The sequence below is a fragment of the Leptinotarsa decemlineata genome, unplaced genomic scaffold (genome assembly GCF_025532065.1).
Source record: "Leptinotarsa decemlineata unplaced genomic scaffold, Ldec_3_MD MMD2_tig00000251_RagTag_RagTag, whole genome shotgun sequence".
Taxonomy (NCBI): Eukaryota; Metazoa; Arthropoda; class Insecta; order Coleoptera; family Chrysomelidae; genus Leptinotarsa; species Leptinotarsa decemlineata.
In genome coordinates this window covers 2,896,627-2,909,240 of record NW_027412547.1, presented here as the reverse complement: position 1 = coordinate 2,909,240, position 12,614 = coordinate 2,896,627, and the positions used below count along the sequence as shown (strand labels likewise).

The 12,614-nt window shown below is 33.1% G+C and overlaps 1 protein-coding gene across 1 annotated transcript in view; it reads right to left on the bottom strand.

The window, feature by feature from the left end:
- Positions 1 to 10,820, bottom strand: part of LOC111516246 (probable sulfoacetate transporter SauU) — a 38,443-nt gene extending 27,623 nt beyond the window's left edge. The window contains exon 1 of the mRNA XM_074173516.1: positions 10,651 to 10,820. The gene's annotated coding sequence lies outside the window, so the exon portion shown is untranslated. The remainder of the gene's footprint in view (positions 1 to 10,650) is intronic.
- Positions 10,821 to 12,614: the final 1,794 nt, after the last annotated feature.

The window sequence follows — 12,614 nt, the reverse complement described above, 5'->3', positions numbered from 1 at the left end:
GGGCTCAATGATCACTCACCCCACGTGTGGGGAGTGGCCATTGGTTGATAATGCTGGCGCGCCCTCCCGAATGTATCGGAGCTTCGGGGGATAGGGCCTGACCAGCGCACACTACGGTGGAAAAAAACGACTTTATTGCTTCCATGTATAGCAAGAAAAGATACATATATAATGTGAATTTAGCCCAAAGCAAAAGTCGAAGTTCAGTTCACAAGATGATGTAAAATCAGCTCAGAAACTGTTCTTCAACTCAATCTTAAGTATATCGCTAGGTGTGTTGAACTTAACAATATAAAAGATTGGAAGTTGTACAATTACAGCTATTTCTAGTCTAATTTCTATCGTACGCATATCAGGATTGCATTGAAAACAAGTTTTTCTTGTAGGCCTTCTTAAATCTTTGCAAACTGTAGGATTTTAACATGGTAGGGACCGATAATCTGGAAGAAAGGTTCAAAATTTATCTCTCTCTTATAGATACTTTCACGGAAAGTATTCGAGTGACTCGGCACATTTGATTCCATCAAGAGCGGTACATATCAGAAACACGCGACGGACTGCGGCTGCTTATCATTTTGAGGTTCAACTCAGTACACCTCGAACTCAACTGTTCAAGAACTCTCTGATTTGGAGAGCTGCGTTTATGTGGAATGAACTTCCTTAGTAGGTTTTTTCCAAATGGACTTAATCTCCAGCGATTCATATGTAATGTGAAATGCTACTATCGCATAGGCACCGCTCTTAGAATGCTTTGAGGATTTCCCTGTAGTGCTTGTGTTAGATCAAATTAACTTGGAAAAACAGTTCCTGGTAGTTTATTTGTTGAATGAAAGATTTTTAAAGTGCATTTCGAGATGTACTAAGTTAACCTCGAAGCGATAGGCAGCTATATTCTACCGCGGACACAATTAAAAAAATATTTTGATTGCTCTTCGATATAAAAGCCAATAATTTACATAAATCGTCAGTGAGGAGGCACAATCAACTTTTTTTTGAATGAAGAGGAGGGGATCTTTTGACATTACCTATGAAAGGTATATCAATTCTCTTTACAATGTTTCTAATTTTTTTGAAGAAAGGTATTTGAATTCTCTTTACACTGTTATTAATTGTTTTAATTTTGATAAACGGTTGTGGAGTTATTGATTTTCGAATTTGGCATAGGAATTTCGTATCTTTGTCTATGTCTATGTCTATGTCAGATTTTTTTAAATGAATGTTCATCTAAAAGATAAATGAATCCTTTGCAATGGATAAACGTTGATTTCAAGGGTATGAAACGACAGCATTTTATTTTAACCTTATCTTATACATGGAAAAATCTTTTGAGAAAATGTTCAAAATGTTTTTACGAACCTCCTGACAGTAAAAAAGACCATTTTTGAACTAATTTCTAATTTATAATTCAGGTTGCGTAACATATACTTCCTATTTGATATAGCACCACAGTGGAAAATCTACAAAAGTCAAATCCGGTGAACGCATCTACCAATTCACATGTCTGGGTATGTTGATCCAATCAATCTTTTATAGACCTGAAGAAATGTGGAGGCACACCATTTTGTTGCAAAACAACTGAATTTTCAAATTCATTTTGATTGTTGGCTACAATGTTTCAAAGCCGTGGGTGGATGAGGTTTTGAAGAATTTTCAATTAAAAATCACCAATCAGAATTCCTGCCCAGACATTTATTCTTTCAGGAGTTTGAGTGTGATTTTGGCGGTTGATATATCTGTTTGAGATGAAGTGTATTCGTCTCTGAAACAAATACCTGCTTTTTATGCAGTTTCGATTTGCAATCAAACGTTCGGACATTAAAACTACATTTTTCTGTCAGGGTCATCTTTATGTAATTCAAGTAATATATTCGGTTTATAGGTGTGAAACTTTGTCTTTTGATGTATTTCTTAACGGTGATTGTTGCGACATCATTTTCCACCGTGTTACTATGGTGATACGATGTGTACCTACTCTTATCTTTATAGTCGATCACAAAACAATTCTAAACAGAAATACGCTTTATTGTCAAGTACTTTGATTCACTTTCATTCTGAAATAGCGACCCGCCCCGGCTCCGCACGGGTGCAATGCTGATACTAAATAATTACATAGTATAAAAGAAAATATGTCTCTATATCTTTACAACTACGCAACGGATTTTGATGCGGGTGTTTTCAATAGGCAGGGTGATTCAAGAGGAAGGTTTATATGTGTATAACATGCATAATATAGTAGAGAAATACTGATAATTTTAGAGATTTCTAAAGTGATGTCGTAAATAAACACATGTTTTGCGCTTATATTGCAAACGCTGGCTGAATTCTACACTATATCTAGATTGAAAAATGACTTATCGACCTACTCCTTGTAAAAATTTCCGCCAATTCAACAGAGCTCATCAAATGCACATTATATCCAAACAAATGAATAATTTACAAATCGAGAATTCGATATCGAGCTATAAATAGGTGCTACCATTTATGAATGAAATATCAAACGGGAAATATAGTACGTTGATACAGAATGAATTTCGATGTGTGAAACAGAAATATTTGGAAATGAATCATTCTTAGACGACCCCCTCGACTGAAATCTGGGGATGGTATGAGTTTGTTCAGTTTTATACAATCCTTGTTTTTAGATGAATTGATACTATTTAGATTATTTCCCGGTTTCAATGATAACCTTGTTTTTGTCAAGCTTTCAGTGGATTTCACCACCTTCCTCAGGACAACTGAAATATATTGGACCGTATGCGAAGTTGTCCAGGAACCTGTTACCAAAGATGATTGCCGAAGTGAAAGACGTACTTAAGAAATGTGACAACATACTTACCCCTCAACTGAAACGGAAGTTACAAGTTTTCAACCCAACGGTGTCGAAACTATATTGCCTCCCAAAAATCCACAAACCGGGAAAATCAATGCGCCCCATCGTGTCAGCTATTGGAGCTCCTACCTACCAAATAGCAAAGTGACTCACTAAAGAATTTGAAACCTTGTCTATTGCGGAACCAGGTTTTAGTATAAAAAACTCTTTAGAGTTCATACAATATACAAAAAACGTGGTTCTGCAAGAAGGTGAGATTTTGGTTTCTTTTGATGTTAGTTCCTTATTTCCTAGCGTCCCAATTCCACAGACCTTGCAATACCTCAGGGAATTACTAGAGAAAAATAATTTCAATAATAACGAAATCGATGAATTCGTTTCTCTCACTAATTTGTGTATGAAACAAAATCGGTTCCAGGTAGAAGGTTGCTTTTATGAACAACAGGAAGGAACGGCCATGGGAAACCCCTTGTCCCCCTACCTGGCAGACCTGTTCATGAGCAAATTCGAAATGGAAACCAAAGAAAAGTTGAAGTATTTTCCTAGGATTTGGCTAAGGTATGTGGATGATATTTTCGCGATATTCGATATAAAAAAAACCGAATATTGACGACTTTGTTTCCATTTTGAATAATAGATGTCCATCAATAAAATTCACGTATGAGTCAGAAAATAAGGGACAACTACCATTTCTTGACGTTTTGGAAATGAGGAGCCAATATGGAGGGTTAGAATACGATATATTTAGAAAAGAAACAAGCACGTACAGGTATATTCCTGACAGTTCACATCACTGTGGACAGCACAAACGTGCTGGGTTGAATTTTTTAGTGCATCGTCTTTTGACTTTCCCTCTAACACATGATAGGTTCAAAAAAGAAAGACGTACAATACAGGAAATAGCAGCCACTAACGGTTTCTCGAGGGGTATTGTAGATGACATAATAAGGAAAAAGAAGTTTAGGTTAAGGATGAACGAAATCTCGACTTTCAGAAAGGACAAAAACCAAGATAAATACATCTCAGTTCCATACCACCAATATACGAGGAACTTTGGAAAGATTTTCAAGGAATTAGGTATGAAGGTGGTTTTTAAAACAAGTCATACACTACAGAGCATTTTGGGAAGTCCAAAAGACTTCAGAAAAGTCTGGAATTTACGAAATTGAATGTAAGGACTGCGATGCAAAATATTATGGACAGACAAAAAGATCTATTGAAGTAAGATATAAGGAACCCATAGCACACTTAAAATATGTAAGACCTGACTTCAGTTCATTAAGATTAGTTAGACAAGTTAACAACAACTGGCAACTAGATGCCTATGAGAGTGTAGAAATAAGTAAACACAATAATATTATGAATAACGATGACAGACCTAAACCAAAGAGCATACTATATAGCTTGTTAAAATAAAATAATGTTGTTGGGTTTACTGATTACTACATAAGGACACATTGCAAAAATAAATTTGGATAGGCAATATTGTGAAATTAATTTTTATATAGCAGTAAATTGTTTTATATAAACATATATTGTAAAATAATAGATAAGGCAAAATTGAAAAATTAATTTAGGTTGGTATGCCTGGATGGTTTACATGTATGAGTTACCATAGTATAAATAGGATTAGCTTGCACTAGTTCTTAGTTTTAATCTTCCTCTTTGAAGATTATCACTTGGTGGTCGAAACACGTGTCGAAGTGTTAAAAATAACGATTTGGTGTTGGAAACAAACTCCAGTAATATGAAATGTATAGATCAATAATATGTTTTTGAAACACACACTGATCTACTTATTAACGTGAGCTTGGAAAAGTAAATAAGTACCTCTAGAAAACAAAAACTTTTTGAAGGAAGTAATTGACAGTGACGATGAAATAACTGATGAATTCAAGTCCACTTACGATCGAAATTTTTCCCCTTGAGTGGGTTGTCATAGTTAGTCACTTCCTTCAAGAAGTTTCATGTTTTGTTTATTGTTAATTTATAAATTTCAGTTGCCTGGGGAAGGTGGTAAACGTCACATATCATATATCATTTTTGAAAATTCAAAACACTTCGAGACCCCCTAGTCTTGATTCAAATTTCGACTTCAAATTTCTTTCTTTGAAATAAACTCTCATAGTTCAACATATTAATATACAGGATGTCTTCATTGTAGGTTATTTTTTCAACAAATGACCTCTGTTGTTTCATACCATATGAATCTCTCTCTGAAATAATGAGAGAAAAAAAAAGAGAGAGAGAGAGAAGTTCCCATCATATAGACAGGAATTTTTGTATCTTATATTTCGAAAGCACGAGAAAAGAGCTGACCTTTGGATTCAAGATCATTATATAGAGGGCCATCTTTCAGATGGCTCAGTTGTTAGTTTCGGGGACTCACAGAGACTCCAGAATATTTTAGGAAAGATAGCATTTCAACAAAAAATAAAGTAATATCTCCCGGAACATTGTGAAGGCATTATTGGTTCTATAAACATTTTGAAGACCATGGAATTACCTCTACAATAGTCCTTGAATTTTAAAATTACTCCTAATTGTTTTGTGGAAAGCTATATTTCGAACTCGACATTCTTTGACAATGAAACTCTTCTAGAAACTCTTCAAGAGACGACAAAATGTGAAGACCATTCAATGCCGCACTTCTCCACCCTATGCTAAAACAGTCTCCACGGTCACTAGATTTGTTGCCCCTTGAATTATTTTTGTGTGGTTACCTGAAAAGTGAAATTCTTCACGCGGTTGGTCGTCAATTTGGATGTTTAGTGAACTAACTAGTAAGTGAGCACCCAAACAAAGTTTAATTATGAAATAGAATTTTTTGAGATGCATTATAGGAAATTTTAAAATTTTTAGACTTCTGTGAAAGCAGTTTCAAATGAGACCTCATTAAATCTCAGTTGTATTAGAATACCAATGTTCAAAGGTGCTAGTAGTGTATCTGTAAACTTTTATTTGAATAAAAGTATACGAACATATGCTTTTACTGCCTGAAGCAGACAACGTTTCATCTGCTACTGCAATAGACATCATCAGTGGTAGGTTTGTTCACTGTGGGAACAAAGGTTTAATCTCAGTCTCAGCAACGGACAAGTTCCCAGGACTGTTTCATATTATTTGTATATAATGAATTACTCTATTCAATATCATTCACATCAAAAGTGAAATTACAATCATAATTCCTGACCTTCAAGCAGTATGTTTTCTTATCTAAATGAACACATGTTGAATGCTACAAGGTGATCAAAGTCGCTATTTTATAACTACCTACGCAAATGTATCTCCGTATAATCTCTTTCATTTGAAGAAATATGAACATGAAAATTCATTTAAAACCTTAATAGAAATCTAATAATCTAACTTCTGTTGATTACTGAAAAAAAGTCATTCTCAAATGGGATATGAAGTAATAGTTAATTGATAACAAAACTGAATCTACCGAGTGATAAGAAAAAAATAAAAAAACTTCTTTCATGGGAAACTACGAATTCACATTCAAAAATAGAGCATTATTTTAAAATTATTGAAAAAATGAAATTTTTCTTTCTTGAAATATTGACTCAATTATTGAACAACTCTGCATGACTTCTTGTATGACAAGAAACTTTTTCCATATTGTATGATTATGTCTTGCATTTCAGATGGTGTAATATAGATAATTGAATAATCTGGCAGAACTCGATAAAGAAAAATTAATTTCTACAGAATTTTTGAAAATCAACTGAATATATAGTCTGGCCTGGACACTATTAGGATGTCATGAACCCTCATAGTTAGAAAAAAGTTCTATATTTCTATTAGATCGAGCAAACGGTATAGTGGAATCGAAATGAGCATGGGACTTTGTCAAAATTTATACAAATTAAAAATCAACAATTTTTTTACTTCAGAGCTTTTATTTTTGGAGAAAATGACAAAAAAACGGAAGGATATAGCTATTTTTATAGACATTTTACATTTGAGGACGATCATTATGGTTCGAACAATGAAAGACTTCGGAAAATATTACGGAGGAAAGCAAAAAATGAAAGTTAATATTGAAGTTTTTCAAATATTTCAAATAACAGCCTCATGCTTTCTCAGATTTGATCATATCATTCGATCAAACCTTCTAATAGTGCCTAATAGTGATTCCTTCAGAAAAACTACCCTATTTAATCGTTAAATTATGCTGAGAGCAAACTTTGATAGAAAAGAATAGTTCCGAAATATTTCATATTTCGACACACCCTCCACCCCTTCCTCGAAAACCCGTGACACTGGTTTTCAAAAGAAAATTTGATCTTCAGGCGAAACCCAATATGGAACATTTTCAATTTCTGAGGAATTTTTGAGAATTCATTGTAAATTACTGAATAATTTTTTAAAAACAGCAGTCATTATTGTCAAAAATTGTTATTTAACAATATTATTCAATAAACTTTTCACATTCTGCCTCTATTAAATAATATATCCAAAAGACACTAAACCTCACATAAAAATCAACCACCACTCTTTTATAGACAATTGGATAGTTCGGACAAGCCAATAATGAAAAAATCAATTTCTGAAGAAGTTTTGAATATTTACTGCAAATAACTATTTATATTTGTTAAGAACAAACATTATTGGCAACAATAGACAGTTTTCAATTATTTTTCCACTTCACTCCTCTCCCAAATAATTCTGCCAAAAACCACTCAACCTGGTATAAAAATCAACCCTTTGTCTTTCATAGACAATTAAATGATTTGGCAAAGCCCATTATATGAAAACTTCAATTTCTATAGAATTTCTGAAAGGTGGATAAGAATAACTATTTATATTTGTTAAGAACAGGCATGATTGATAAAAATAGTTATTTCACAATATTTTTCAATTATATGAAGGCTATTTTCCGCGTTTTTTCGGTCGTGGCCTGTGGGTTTTTATGCCTGACGTTTCGTCTACTACTGCGGTAGACATTTTAGAAGGCTACTCGGAACATCAAGAAATTCATTTTCGGTCTCACCTCCCCTTTCAAAAAAATTCAGATGAAAGCCACCCAATTTGGTATAAAAATCAACCCCTTGTCTCTCATAGACAAAGCCCATAATGAGCAAATTTCAATTGCTAAAGAATTTCTGAAAATTCAATATAAATAACCATAGGTACAAATGTTGAGGACATACATTTTTGGCAAAAATTTTTATTTCACAATATTTTCCAAATACTTTTTCATCTCACCTCCCTTTCCAATTCAGTGGAGAATCACTCAACCTGGTAAAAACATCAACTCCTAGTCTTTTATAATTGATGAAATCGTTTGCGAAAGCTCATAATATAAAATGTTCAATTTCTGAAGAATTTTCGAGAATTCATTGTAAATTACTATTTAAATTTGTTAAGGATATATATCATTTCCAAAAACTGTTATTTTACAATACTTTTCAATTGATTTCACACCCCCCCGCCCCTCCCCAATAATTCAGTTGAAAACCACTCAATTTAGTATTTTTTATATTCACTGCAAATAACTATTTATATTCGTTAAGAACAAAATTATTGGCAAAATTTTTTATTTCAAAACACTTTTTTTCACCACCGCTCCTCCCCAATAATTCCGCCAAAAACCACTCAACCTGGTATAAAAAGCAACCCCTTGTCTTTCATGAACAATTGAACCGTTTGGCAAAGCTTCTAATATGAAAACTACAATTTCTGAAGAATTTTTGAGAACTCATTATGAATAACTGTTTAAACCTGTTGAGGCCAGACAATATTGCTAAAAATTGTTATTTCACAGTATTTTTTCATCAATTCAGAGAAAATCGTTCGGACTGATATAATAAAAACCATCCCGAATTATTTTATAAATGACTAAAAATCATCTGAAAAATCTCATAATACATAAAAATCCAACTTCTGAAGAATTTTCGAGAACCCATTGTAAATATCTATTTGAATTTGGTGAAAATTATTATTTTCCAACATTTTTCAATAATTTTTCACCCCACTCCCCTCTCAATTCTTCAGCCTAAAACCACTTAACCTGGTATAAAAATCAACCCATAGATTTGATACACAATTGAATCGTTTGGCCACAATTCAAAAGTTTCAATTTCTATAGAATTTTCCTAAATTCATTGTGAATAACTATTGGAGAGACAAATGCCAGAAAGGATCGAAGGTTACTGATGAGAATCCACAGTGTGTGCACTTCATAGTAGATTTTAATTGACCAACGAAATTGTCTACAATATTAGGGTTGTTCATGTCCATGTATCACTCTTGCGCTTTTCCGCTGCCGCTCAATATTTCGTCAATCTCCGTTCAGATCGGTTTAGGTTTCCCAGTAATTCCATTGAGGTCCTCATATAAACCTTCTAAAAGATATCGAAGGAATTCCTGGGCTTCTTGATGGGAATATCTCATGAATCGAGGAGCAAATCTTTAAATCTGACTTTTACTCTATCAGATGAAACTTCTGACCACAATTCCTTGATAACTTCTGCGAACTCTTTGATTAAAGCACCTTTCATACTAGAAGTATATACTAGTATTGATGTCTTCCATATATGTATCCTTTTTAAAATATTCCAACAATCATCTCGTGTTTGATAAACATTGGATTTTACTGTTCATGAAACAGGTGTTTCCAATATTTTCCAACCCATTAAACCCAAAAGTTTTGACTGAAGAATGTATCTCTGATCCAATATTGTTTACACTACGTTGTTCATGTTTCTCTGTATCTTCTGATGGGAAATTATGGGGAGTATAACAAAGAATATGGGAGGTTTTATGAGGAAACAATCTTCCGTCGTGACTAGCGTATGAATAGGATTTGGAAACAAAAGAGGAATCCCTGGATGGAGATGAAAAACCAACTTGTTCGTGGTGCAAGGGAAGAACAAAATACACAAAGTCTCTATCGATCCAAGTTTCCCCGTATTAATTAAGTAAGTAATTCATTCAAAAAGATTATCTCCAAAGGATAGATTCAGAGGCAAATTGAATGTTGTCATTGAGTTTTCTTTAGAAGGATCAGATATGAGCAATTACGCAGCAGACAATGTGCCTCCCTGTCGTTACAATCTATATGCACTTTCGAATCACAGTGGGACTACTTACAACGGGCATTACACAGCATATTGCAGACACTCTTATAGTGGCACCAAAATCACTTGTGAGTGAGGAAGCATATGTCCTCTTTTATGGACAAGAGGGAACAAAGTAGCACTTTTGAGGTGTTTTTTTCCTTCTCTGATTTAATAAGCTAAGTTCTGTTAATTGATTTGTATATCATGATTATTCTGATTGAAAAATAACTATTTCAATTTGTTAGAAACATACATTATCAGCAAAACTTATTTTACAATATTCTTTTATTAATTTTTCACCCCATCCACCTCCCCAATAATTCAGCTGAAAATCACTCAGTATAAAAATCAACCCCTAGTATTTCATAGATTATTAAATTTTTTCAAAGTCTATAATACATTTTTTTTTGATGAATTAAAAAAAATCATTGTTAATAACTATTTAAATTCGTTAAGAAACAGTCATTATTGGTAAAAATTGTTGTTTTACAATAATCTATAATTAATTTTTTTCCTGATATTTCAGTTGAAAATCACTCACCGTGATAAAGACATCATTCCCTGGTATTTGATAGACGATTTATATGAATGGCAAACCCCATAATAAAACATTTTCACTTTCTAAATAATTTTTGAGTATTCACTGTGAATAACTATGTAATAAATTTTGTTAATTAAAAGAAATTATTTTACAATATATTTTAATTAATTCTTTACCCCACGTTACCAATATTTCAGTCGAAAACCACTCACCCTGTATAAAAATTACTCCCTGGCCACTATCACAATAAAGTCCGCGCACAAGTCACCCAGTAAAGTCACTTTCCACCGCCGAAGTCTACTTTACCGCGAATCTAGTGCGTTCCGGAAACAAGAAACAATCGTTAGAAGTGGCGAGACACGTCTTGAGGATTTTCGTAAGAACGCCGCGCTTTTTCAGCCTCTCCCACTCGAAAGAAATCTCGTGCGGCTTTGGCATTGACAGTCGAAGAAGGTCGCCCATGGCCAGCTTTCTGGGAAATCGACAAATCAATCAAAAATCCACTCAATCAAGTGCATGATTGAGTGGATTTTTTCCCTAAATGTAACGATCTGATTTTCAGAAACGTTTATGTTCTTTGGTATCTTAATATATTTCTAATTGCCTTCATTTGGTATTGAATGGGTGTAATTACCAGCGAGAATAGGAAATTCTAAAATAAGTTATTTTATTCTTTGAAATTCATATTCATAAAAACAATCCTGAAGTTGACTGTTATCATTTCAACCAATTTACAGCTTGATAAGCTTCTACAGTGTGGTCCACTAAGTGTGCAACAAATGGGAAATTTTTTTATTATCGATTTCTCAGAAAATTTTATCCTTGAGAAAAGTTGGTGCATGTTACAAAACTATACCAAGTGTACCTGAAATGGCTTTATGACAAACAACATACAGGATAGGCCAAAAAATATAAAGTTCGTTCAAGAGTAAAGTACCCTTATTTCAAAAAATATAGAAATATGTTGACAAGAAAAGTTGCTTGGAATCAAAAGTTATGTTCAGATACGAAGTCATGGCCTGCTATTCTTTTTTTTTGGAAAATTTTGAATTACCCCCGTATGACGTACTTTTACTATTTTGATTTAATATGTATTTGAAGTAGCCACAATCAAATTAGTTTGGAGTATTTTCATCAAATTAAAGTGTATTCGTAAAATTTACTTGGATTTGTGTTTTTTAGGTGACCGTCAACTTCATGTTGACGTAATTAGTGTAATTAGTAAATCAAAGTTTAACTGTTTGAAAATAAATTATTGACTTTTCATTGATATTGTTTTTTAATTATGCTTATGTATCAAGCTATTTCGCAAAAAGTAGAAATAAAGTGAAATATTTATCTGTTTTTAAAAACTGTATCAACTTTGCATCATTTTTGGCATAATTTTTTCTGGTGTTTTTAATTTTTGCGAAATAAGTTGTATTTAGAATTGCAATTGGTAATAAAAATGCGTTGAAAAGATAAGTTTGGCATATAGCACTAACTTTGTTGAGGTTTGGCTAAATTTGAGAAATCGGCAAATGTCAAATTCTCGAAAAACTGTAATAAAACTAAATTTGTACTAGAGAGCTAAAAATTGGTATATGGGTGAAAAATGAAAAAACAATCATCTTTTCTCTTTACCGATTTTCGAAATTTCGAGCAATAACTGCTTTTCTGAATATTTTTTGGAAAAAATGTCAAATTTGACAGGAAAGAAAAATCACTTGATCGGTCATATGCATGTCATTTGGCATCATTTTTAAAGCACAACCTAATGGAGATATCAAAAGTTTTGCTTGAAGAGATGAACAAAAAAATCCCATTTGATGCGGACTTTATGTGTGATTCTTATACAATAATCAGAAATGATTATGGAATCACGACATTAGTTAGCTCCCTAACTATATTATCAAAGGGAAACTGTTGAAAGATAGGTTACATTATATCGTTTACTTGAACTATACCATCAATTCTACCTACTTTCCATTTTTTCAAGAAGATTGAAACATTCGGTTAAATTATTGATTGAAACAACATTGATTTATCGTTGGCGGCATATAACGATTACACATTAGTGTGTTCACCATTCATCGTCAATTACAATACCATTGAATTGCGGTTTTGATTGATTGGAAGTTATGCTTTTTCGAGTTAATTCCTGAATCGCGCTATTGTTGCTTTTTCATTAGCAATG